The following is a 12,563-nucleotide window of genomic DNA, read 5'->3' on the forward strand; positions in this document are numbered from 1 at the left end:
GCAAATACCACGGCACCTAACTCAAGGTCATGTGTGGTGTAGTTCTCTTCATGTTTCTTCAACTGTCTAGATGCGTAGGCAATAACCTTTTCACGTTGCAGTAAAACACAACCAAAGCCTTGCTTTGAGGCATCGCAGTAAACAATAAAATTGTCAGTACCTTCGAGTAAAGATAGAATCGGGGCTGTGGTCAACTTCTCCTTCAGAATCTTGAAAGCAGATTCCTGTTCTTCGGACCACTCAAATTTCTTCCCTTTTTGTGTTAGCTTCGTAAGAGATTTAGCAAGATGTGAAAAATCCTTTATAAATCTCCGATAGTAACCGGCAAGTCCCAAAAATTAGCGAATATGCTTTGCAGTCTTTGGTATCTCCCAGTTCTGAATAGCAGTGATTTTAGCAGGATCAACATGTATTCCTCTTCTATCAACAACATGTCCAAGGAATTGTACGGTTTTGAGCCAAAACTCACACTTAAAGAATTTAGCATAAAGTTGTTCCTTTCGTAAGAGTTCAAGAATCATACGCAAATGTTGCTCATGTTTTTTCTCACTCTTGGAATAGATCAAAATGTCATCAATGAATATAATGATGAATTTATCGAGATAGGGTTTACAAACACGGTTCATAAGATCCATGAACACAGCAGGAGCATTGGTCAAACCAAAAGGCATGACACAGAATTCATAGTGCCCATAACGAGTGCAAAAAGCAGTCTTAGGAATATCGGATTCCTTGACTCTAAGTTGGTGAAATCCGGACCTAAAATCAATCTTTGAATAAACACTTGACCCTTGAAGTTGGTCGAATAGATCATCAATACGTGGCAACGGATAACGGTTCTTGATAGTAAGCTTGTTAAGTTCGCGGTAATCAATGCACATCCTTAACTTACCATCCTTCTTTTTAACAAATAGAATAGGAGCTCCCCATGGGGACGAGCTTGGACGAATGAAACCTTTATCCAATAGTTCTTGGAGCTGGTTGGAAAGTTCCTTCATTTCGGAAGGTGCTAAACGGTATGGTGCTTTAGCAATAGGAGCAGCACCGGGAGCTAAATCAATTTGAAATTTAACTTGTCGAGGAGGTGGAAGACCAGGAAGATCTTCGGGAAACACATCGGGAAAGTCTTTAACTACTGGTACATCTTCAATACGCTTCTCTTTCGATTCAATCATCTTAACGTGAGCTATAATAGCTGGATAACCTTTCTTAAGGTATTTGCGAGTTTTAATATAGGAGATGATGTTGAGATTGGAACCACTCTTTTCACCTTGGATGATGAGAGTCTCTCCATTTCCTAATGGAACATTAACAGTTTTATAGTAACACATGATATATATAAAACACTTTATATTATTAAGAAACGAGGCATTAAATAAGCCTTAATACATGATTCGGAATTAGAAATAGTTTTAAGGCATAGCCTTTACATAGATGGAAAAATAGAAAAGATAACTAAAGATTATTAAGATTGAAATAATCTTCATATCTCTTCTTTTCGTCCTCAAACTGCTTCATCACTTTTTCCATGTAATTCTTCACAAGTTTCTCTAACCTTTCGGTTTGAGAGTCGAGAGACTCTTTGATAAACTTATCATATCGCTCGTTCTTCCCTTTTTGCTTTTCGTAGAGATATTCGAGATTGTCATAAAGGTTGGTAACACGACTGTTAACGGCATTGATGTCGTATTCCCTTAGGGAAAGTTGCTTGTCGACTCGGCTTCTCTCCATTTTCATTCGGAAGTTAACATCCTCCTGGAGATGAGCAAGTGATTGCTTTCCCCAATGAGTGTTGCGTTCTTCCTCGTACTTTAGGAGCCTTAATTCTTTTCTTAGTTCAACATTTTCCTCCACCAACTTCTTAATTTCACGGTCCTTCTCATCCATACTGGCCTCCACTCTCACCATGTGGCGAAGCAAACCCTCATACTTAGCAGCATCATTATAAGAAGAAGATTGGACTCTTTTCCTTGACGGACCAGTTTCCTCAGGACGTTTCCCCTTGTCTCCAGTTTTCGAGGTCGGGTAGTGATCGGGAGAATTAGGTAAAGTATCCGGACTTTAGTTTGGTGAACGAGGACCACCAAAGCCATGAGGTGGACTTTGGGCTGGTCTTTCAGTGGAAGACCCTTTAGTATCTTCTTCGGTCGGCTTGAAAAGAGTCATTTTGTTCGTTTGATGAAAATTAGACATCCTAACATTAGGAAAGAGACTTTGATTAGCATTTTAAGCCAAGATTATCAAAGCAAGGTTGTTAATATTATAAGGTAATCCTAAGTGCTTTAAGTCTAAGGCATGAAAGGTTATAGTTTCCTAGATTGCTAAGGCACCCTAGCTAACACATAAGGCACACACAAAAATGCAATCCTGGTTCTCTATAACAGCCTGGTTATGCTCTGATACCAATCTGTGATAACAGATTGGGGATTTATTCCCAAACAGTGCCGTGTCTAGTGACCACTGAGCATACCTCAGACTCTGATTTTACAGCCCGCGTCACTGCTGTTATTTGGCTAACCATAAAAGGATCGTAAGGAGTAAGAGCCAATGCTTCGTCACAGGTAACATTGTGATAACCCCCTCAACAATTAACTCACCCAAAGTCGTTGCCGTTAACCGAACCCGTATCCTGGGAACGTTAATCGGTCGTTGCTTTGGACACAGTTGAACCAACTCTGATACCAATCTATCACACCCCCAGTTAGGGCCGGGGCGAAATGTGACTTAATATCAAAATATACCAACATATTATAATAACGTGAACAATACTAAATGAGAAAGTTAAACTTTATGGAGTACGCAGCGAAAAATGAAATGTCATTACAAAGGAGTAAAGTAAATGTTTAAATTCAATAGTAATAAATACGATAATCTCTTGATCCTATGTCCAAGTAGCATCACATAAGCAGTAGATAAGTAAGCTTGAATCAAACAGCACCTGAGACAAAACATGTTAAAGTGTCAACCAAAAGGTTGAGTGAAGTTCATAGGTTTAACAAAAGTTTGACCATTGTTTTAGACCACAAGATTTAGTTTGTAAAGTTGATCTCCCGTAGGATCAAAAAGTTATGCCAAAGCGTGATATTTAGACTAAACGTTCAAGTTTGCCCCATGACAAGTTGTGTCTGTCCTTGTCTGTTTAATTTCATTATCAAGTAATACAAAGACTTAGTCAAATGTATCGGGGACGTTACTCCCGATAGGCCTACCCCCAATAATTAAGCATGCAGCAGAAATTAAAAATATCACTGTAGGGACTTAGTCGGACATAGACGGGTATAGCATAGTTTAATAGTTTGGTACTTGTGTCTAAATTGTAAAAAGTAAAAATAGCATGTGTCTCACCCAAGTAAAGTAAGTAAGTTTGTTAGCAATAAAGAGGGGCTATGAATTCACCTTAAATAGCAGTTGAAGTTTTCCACGCAAGAAGGAAAGTAAAGCAAGTAAGTGATCTGGATATCAACCTAGAGGTATAACGTTTGATTAGTTAATGTCTAACTGACATAAATTATGTTTATTAATATAGCAACTATATTGACAGTGATGGTTTTCGAGAAAAGTTCCTATTTCTCAAAAGTTTCTATTTTTGGAAACTTACTATTTATGAAAAGCTTCCACTTATAGTAAGCTTCTAGTTTAAGAATGTTCGGGTTATAATTCTTAACAAAGATGTTGTACAATCTCGCCCAAACTTCGTTGCTAACATGGAAGTCACTTGAATGATCTATTGTTACCGAGTGGCCCAGGATCTCTTGACCAGAATCTAAGTCTTGGCATTCGAGATTCACAAGCATCCCATAATGGTAACAAGGATCACCCTAGGCCACAAGTAGCGGTGATGTTTGTAGTCTTTGTACGCTATCTTTAATTATAACCTTCACGTTAGGTGCGTATATACATATATATTCATTAATTCGATTTTAATTATAATTCCTATATATATTAATTCATAAAAATACTTTTATAATTTTTAGTAACATATATTACTAATTATAACATGTTATTTATTTTATTTTTAATTGCATATAATTTATAACATTATTTACATGTTTTAGTAAAAAAAATAATAAACCGAAGTAAAAAGTAAAAAGTAAAAAGTAAAAAGTAAAGAGTACGAAAAGAATACTTACTAATAGTAATTCTTCAAAGAGAGAATGAGAGAAATTTTGGTGTGAGTTTGAATGAGAAATGAGGGGTATTTATACTTGAAAAAATTAGGTTAAAAGAATAAAATAATTAAAAGAAAAAGAAATATTTTAATTTTTAATGGGATTTAAAATTCAAAAGTATTAAATTTTAGGTCATGGGATAATGCACAAAATAAAATAATGAAAGTAGTTTTTCCATTATAATTTTTTAATTAAAATGTATTTTATTTATTTATTTATTTTTATTTTTTTAATTCATTTATTTTAAGGATTTTTTTGTATAAATAAACAAATTTATTTAGTGCTTTTCCAAGAATATTTGTCAATATTTTTTTTATTTATTTAATTAATAAATACAAATTTTGCATAAAAATAATAAATAATCAGGTATTTTATATTTTTAATAATAATTATGATTTTAATTATTAAACTATAGTTTTAGTAAGTTTGTAAATATTATTACATTTATATAAAATGGATTTATTATATAGTTAAATATATAATACATTAACTAAATAATAAAAGTGATACAAAGTTTATATACTTAGTTAAATTATGTCAAATTATATAAATTAATAATATATTATTTATTTAAGTGTACATTGTTGACTAAAAATTACTATTCGGTCAATATTTAATTGTATATAATAACCCTTAATACATATAGTCAGGCAGATAATCCTAGGGTTAATTCAGTAAATTTAGAAGTCGAAAAGTGAGGGTTGTTACAACCTTCCACCTATTTTTGTTAATTGATACCCATACACACATTCTTAAATACTATTATATTTTTATATATTAAAGTCGGAAAAACCTGAAATATCTAGATCAAATCAAGTTTTGACAGAGCACGCATTATGAGTAAGACGGATTGGGTAATTTGTCATAACTCATACGTAGTAAGTGATTAATTTTTATATAGTTTTTATTTTTGTCCCACATAGTTAGCCATCGAATATGATTATTTTAATCAAAAAGAAATTTGCCTTATACTTGATTACCTATTCCTTTCAACAATTTAAAGATATTCTAAGATATGGTTATAGATTTTTGCTTTGTTAGCTCACAGACTTAATAATACTTTTATCTATGAAAGATGTCACCCATTTAACCAAACCAAAAACATCAACCTCAAACATCATCATCATGTTTCCATATAACCACACAACTTGTACCATTAGATTCCTACTGCGATTTCTATTTCTGCTTTCAATTCACTCCACTCACTTTATATACATATAATATATTCATATATGAATAAGCAAAACATCTTCTTTATATATCTTACATATATACATACATCACCACTAAACAACCCACCACCATGGAAAGCAACTAACTCGATCACTGTTTCTATTCATCACCATCTTAAAACACGACAACCTTTATTCACCACCATCATGAACACTCACCATCCTGCACATCCGGTATTGTTTTCTTATTTCTTTTATTCCTATTTTTCCTTCACATCACGCACCACTTTGATCATCTCTTAACTCCACCCTAATTACCACCCTACACCCACTATATGAGGCTACCATTATTTACTTTTTTTTTGTGCAAACCACGAGCCACCGAAACCTTGATCATCACCGCCACCTTAAACACCAAAATCAAAACCCATTTAAAAAAAAAAAACATGTTGCTGCCAGTTTTTGTTTCACGACCGAGACTCCTTTGTTTTGAATACTTTTGTTTAACAATTCGAGCTACATGATGAATAAAGATGATGAAAAGTGTGATTATAAGAATGTGGATCCAGCAATATAAAGTAACAAGAAGGGATTGTTTATTTTACAATCTAAAGTTAATCATGTGCAGTGGGACAACCCACAACTTCATGACAGACAAATTTGATGACATGTTGGATATTTTTTTTTTTAAACAAACCGTAAATAAACATTCAGTGGGGCTTGGGAATATGTTTTGGTAACTTGGGCCGTAAATTGTTTTGATGGGCCATATTTTTTTTTGTGGGCTGAGACCCATTGTTTTTGTGGGTTGGACTTTCAAATTTTCATAATACTTATAATGGTGATGATCGTGATAGATGATGATGAGTGTATGATTTTAAGAAGAATGATTTTATGATTATGTATGCAAATGATGATAATGATATAGATGGTTATGATCAAAAGGTTGGTAATGTTAGATGAGAATGATAATATAGATGATATAATGGTAATAGTGATAGGCGAATCATAATTGATGATGGAGATGATGACGGGTAGATTAGGATAAAAATTGAACGTTATTATGATATTGGCGATGAAGATGATATGATTATGATGTTGTTAAATGATGATCGTGATGATGATCACGAAGATGATGTAAGATGATGATAAAATGATGAGTGTGATGATGTTATGATTAGCGATAATGATGATAAAGTTGATGATGATGAGATAAAAGAATATAAATTAGTAAATATAACAGAAAAGCGGAGACAGAGGAATGGTTTAGGTTGTTATCGGGTTAGCGGGACGTCGCTGGTTCAAACCCGGACTTGGGCATTTTTTTAAGGGCTACTTCTTTGAGGTAGTTTACTTATTACTCATTATTATTATTATTATTATTATTATTATTATTATTATTATTATTATTATTATTATTATTATTATTATTATTATTATTATTATTATTATTATTATTATTATTATTATTATAAGTATCATTATTGTTATTATCATTATTATTATTTTTATCATTAGTATTAGAATTATCATTATTAGTAAAAATATAATTTTTAACATTATTATCATTACTAATATCATTAAAATTTTCATTATTATTAAAATTATCACTTTTAGAATTATTATTATTATCATTATTATTATTAGTATTAACAATATTTTATTTTTAACTTTATATTTATTATTATTATCATTATTTTAGGATTAATATAATTATTATTTTAAAACAAATGATATTATATAAAAATATACTTAACACATATAATATAACTATATTTATATTTTTATTTAAATGAGTACATGAAACATATAAGTTATTAATGTAAAATGATATAACTAATAAATTTAGATATATATAAATTTGTTCGATTACATTTATGTGTGTTAATATATATATGAATGATATAGGTTCGTGAATCCGATGTCAACCTTGCATTGTTCAGTTCCGGTGCATATTTTTACTACAAAATATCATATAGTGAGTTTCATTTGCTCCCTTTTTAAATGCTTTTGCAATATATATTTTTGGGACTGAGAATACATGCGCTGTTTTTATAAATGTTTTACGAAATAGACACAAGTAATCGAAAACTACATTATATGGTTGGATTATTAAACCGAATATCGCCCCTTCAAGTCTGGTAACCTAAGAATTAGGGAAATGGCCCCTAATTGACGCGAATCCTAAAGATAGATCTATCGGGCCCAACGAGCCCCATCCAGGGTATGGATGCTTTAGTACTTCGAGGTATTATTTAGTACTTCTATATGCATCTTGTTAAGGTCAGTTACCAGGTGTTCAATCCATATGAATGATTTTTATCTCTATCCAGTTTGCAAAATGCCTGATATGAGATGTGTATTTAGGAGAAATGAAAATCTTGTGGTATATTAAAATGATAAAAATGATCGTTTATGATAAACTAATGAACTCACCAACCTTTTGGTTGACACTTTAAAGCATGTTTATTCTCAGGTATGAAAGAAATCTTTCGCTGTGCATTTGCTCATTTTAAAGATATTACTTTGAGTCATTCATGACATATTTCAAAAGACGTTGCATTTGAGTTGTTGAGTTCATCAAGAATATTATTAAGTCATTTATAGTTGGATATATTATGAAATGGTATGCATGCCGTCAACTTTCGATGTGATGAAAGTTTGTCTTTTAAAAACGAATGCAATGTTTGTAAAATATATCATATAGAGGTCAAATACCTAGCGATGTAATCAACTATTGTGAATTGTTTATAATCGATATGAACGGGTCCTTTCAGTTGGTATCAGAGCGGTGGTCTTAGCGAACCAGGTCTTGCATTAGTGTGTCTAACTGATAGTTGTTAAGGTGCATTAGTGAGTGTGGACTTCGACCGTGTCTGCATGTTAAAAGTTTTGCTTATCATTTCTTGTCAGAAATTATCTGCTTATCATTCTTAGTCTAGACACATTTTACTGCATTGATTGCATGAATAGTATATAGACAAAAATTCATATCTTAGCGTATCTATTACTGTAGACTTTTCTTGATAGCTTCCGTAGATTCCTCCGTAACTTATGGGATTCTAGTATTATATATGCATATGTAAATCATGTATTGCAGGGTACTAATCTAAATCCTATAATCTATTTCTTATCGAAAATCCTTCATCTGATCGTACGAGATGAATCCCTCAACTAGTTCGAATTCCTCTGATTCCGACAGCTATTCTGATATGGAGTTTCACCTAAGCTCTGAAAGCAGTGTCACCAGAATGAATCAACCAATTCATTTGATGGGTTCGTAGCCTACTTAATCATTGGAGATAAAAAAAGGTGATCCTTTCCATCAACCAAATTCACCTCTTGGTTTAAGAACCTGAAGCACTTACCGGTGAACCAGTCCGAAATACCATTTTCACCCTCATTTCCTGAATATCTCGTCATGATTACATACTATCTCAGATTCTAAACCTTATTCATTCGCTCGTTCTTACCGACAATCATCCCGGAGTAATCAAAGAAGTCAACGAGCTTCGCGCCTGAGTAATGATTTTTGGAGAATATGGTGCAAAATTTACAAGCTTCAACAACATCATCGGCACCAACAATACCATTAGTAACAGCACCAGTACCATCAACAATCCATGCCTCAACATCTCATTCTATACCTCGAGTATAATCATCGTTCTACGTATCGTTCTACATCAATTATCTTCGTTCTTCATAGCGATTATGAAATCTCTAATGTTTTAGAGATTATGTATTCAAGTTCTAATGGTAAATCAAATGAGATTAATATCATATTAACTCATTAAATCTATATTACTCTGAAGAAAATATATATATGAAAGTATATTTTCATAAAGATTGTAATTAAAAATTCTTTTGTACAAACTGTTAATGGTGAAAATATTTTAACGGGTAGGTAATACCCGAGGAATATTTAAATTTCACATTAATAAGTACACTGTACATTCTTTCAAAGCTAATTCAACAGTCATTTACTATCCTATTTACAGCCACCGATATACGTATCCGTTCACCGCAGAATAACCCTTTTCATTCAATTTCATATTTGGATTTTGATCTATCAGAATCCAACAAGTGGCATAATGAAGAAAACATTGGACATGAGTTTGAAGAAAATAATGAAGAAAATTTGTAAAAGCTCAAATTTTGATCAATTTCGGGTAACCAAATTGTTTTTGCTTCAAAGGAGTTGTTAAAAATTTATGAGTATTGAAGACATGAGGTTATTATGAATAATGGGAGAGTTATCCAGTTAGTTGGTATTCAAGTCCCATCCCAATGGAATTTACTGAAATAGACACTTTTGACCCTCTCTCTCATATATAAGCATTGTCAGACCAACTTTTACGCATATAAGCATGAATTTTGCCTAATGTTTAGGCGAATTAGGCGAAACACCTTCCATCCAATAAAAACGTTCCACATCGTCAAAAAACTTTCGTCAAGTTTTTTTTCAATTTTTTAAAAAATTTCGCCTGACCTACCTTTTTTAGGCGAATTAGGCGAAATATTCTAAAAATAGCCTTCTTCTTCCTTTTCAGTTCCGGTCACAATTTTTTGCAAAATATAATCTCAGAAAGTGAACAAATTTTATGACAAAAATTATGTAATAACCACAAGTACGTTGAGAAAAGAATATTCACAACCGGGTAGCACAAATTCATATAATGGTAATGCAACATCATGTACATCACAAGTGACTCTCTATATGATAATGAACATCTTGAAATTCGTTTATAAATGTCATTTTTAAAATAAACTAGAGTTTCATATTGTGACGACCCGGAAATTTCCGACTAAATTTAAACTTTATCTTTATATTATTCTGACACGATAAGCAATGCTTGTTAAATTAAATCTCAAGGATTTTAAACTATGTTTATACATTCATTTAAACCTCGACCAAATTCCAATGATTCACGAACCATTAAATGAACATATATGAATATGTATGTATATGTGTATATGTTATAAATTGAAAATGTCAACAAAGTATTTAAAAGTATAATGCTTTATATGAACGTAATTGTTTCAATATGATTATCGATGAAATTAAAAAATATATATATATTAAATGATTGAATTATCAGAAACATTGAATTATGATTACAAGTCTCTGTTGAGAGGTCCACTATGATTTGAGAAATATATTCCTCTTAACGATATTCGGAATAATTTGTAAAACTATTTATAAATAAAAATAAAAAGTGTCATTTACGAAAGTTAGACAAAAGCTAGTGGAGAATTGGTTTCCATAATATTCTATTAATCTATTTTCAAACGTACAAAAACGTTTTCAGTTTAAAAAGAACTTTATTATTAAAACGTATATAACTTTTATAAATATCTAGAATCACTTTTGACAACTCATTACTTAACCAGTATAATAAATATAACGATATTTATATTTTATTTCATTAAATATATATAACGATTTAAATTAATATTATATATATTTATACGCGTATTATACATACATAGTTTTTATACTTTTACTATACTTTAACTTTACCTTTACTTTACTTTTACTTTAACTTCAATAATTCATACTTTAATAATTCACTTTAATAATTCATACTTTAATAATTCACTTTAATAATTCATACTTTAATAATTCACTTTAATAATTCATACTTTAATAATTCACTTTAATAATTCATACTTTAATAATTCACTTTAATAATTCATACTTTAATAATTTAAAAATCTATTATAAATAGAATTCAATAGGTTTCATTATTTCATAGAAACTTGAAAATATATTTCTCTAAACTCTCTCAATCGATTTACATATATATATATATATATATATATATATATATATATTTGCTCTGTATTATTTCAAGATATTATTAGTATACATAAAATATTACGACGGAGTGATGTCCGAGTAATTTCAAAATAATTTTTTGAATGAGTCAAAGCTAAGGAAATTATGGGTTATAGCTATGGAGGTGATGGGTATGGTTCATGGGTATGCTCGTGAGGTCAATTTAGTATTTATCATCTCCGTTACGTCTACGTACTTTTCTACAATATTGAATCTCAATATTGATACGTGAGCACTCATAACTTAACTTTTATATATCAATAGTGTATCCTTGACTAGTGCTCGAGTATATAGGATTATGCATGCTTGTACATTCGATATTGTCCTTAGATAGGTTTGTTGAATCCTGAATTAGATACATATGCTACTGAGATAGGGTATATGATATGCATGTCATTGGAAAGCTAGCGAAAAATTAAGAACTTTTCATTTAGATATCGAATGGTTTCGATGAACGGATTTGAAGTTATAGTCAACTGAATTTTAGTATTATTGTTAAAATGATTATTATTACTATCGTCGTTATTATTTTTAATAGAAATATCATTGTTATTATAAAATATCATTATTACTATTATGTTAGTATTATCATTTTATCATAATAACATTTTTAGTAAATATAAATATTGTTATTTTTTGTAGAATAATAATAATTATTATTACAAAATAATACAACTTGTACTTATTATTATGATGATCAATATTATTTTATCAAATAAATAGGGGATACAAAGATATTTTTCACCACGCGTAATATAATTACATTAATAATACTTACCACTATAGTTTTAAGATATTAAGTGAACTTTATAAATTTTACTACTTAAGATATATAAAAGTATATTTTATCATAAATAAACGTTAATATAAATTTATATTAATAAATGACTTTTATTACTATAAAATCTAATAAATATATTTAAATATATAAAACGACTATAGTTAAGTTATATAATAAACACGTATAAATTTTAGAAGTCATTTTGGGTCAAGTTGACTTTTGTTGACTTTTGCATATTAGTCTCGAGCATTAGAATTGTGGTACACTATGACTTGACCAAAAATTGTTAGACAAATATTGACCAACATATAAATATATAATTAATATAGGTTCGTGAATCCGAGGCCAACCTTGCACTAGTTAAATGACGTTATATGTATTTTTACTACGAAATACAGTATGGTGAGTTTCATTTGCTCCCTTTTATATATATTTTTGGGACTGAGAATACATGCGTTGTTTTTATAAATGTTTTACGAAATAGGCACAAGTACTAAAACTAATTCTACGTGGGTTTAAACCAGAAATATACCCTTAGCTTGGTAACATTAAACTACTTGTCTATGTACGGTAGGCGCGAATCCTAAAGATAGATCTATTAG

The sequence above is a fragment of the Rutidosis leptorrhynchoides genome, chromosome 10, assembly GCF_046630445.1.
Source record: "Rutidosis leptorrhynchoides isolate AG116_Rl617_1_P2 chromosome 10, CSIRO_AGI_Rlap_v1, whole genome shotgun sequence".
NCBI classification, from domain to species: domain Eukaryota; kingdom Viridiplantae; phylum Streptophyta; class Magnoliopsida; order Asterales; family Asteraceae; genus Rutidosis; species Rutidosis leptorrhynchoides.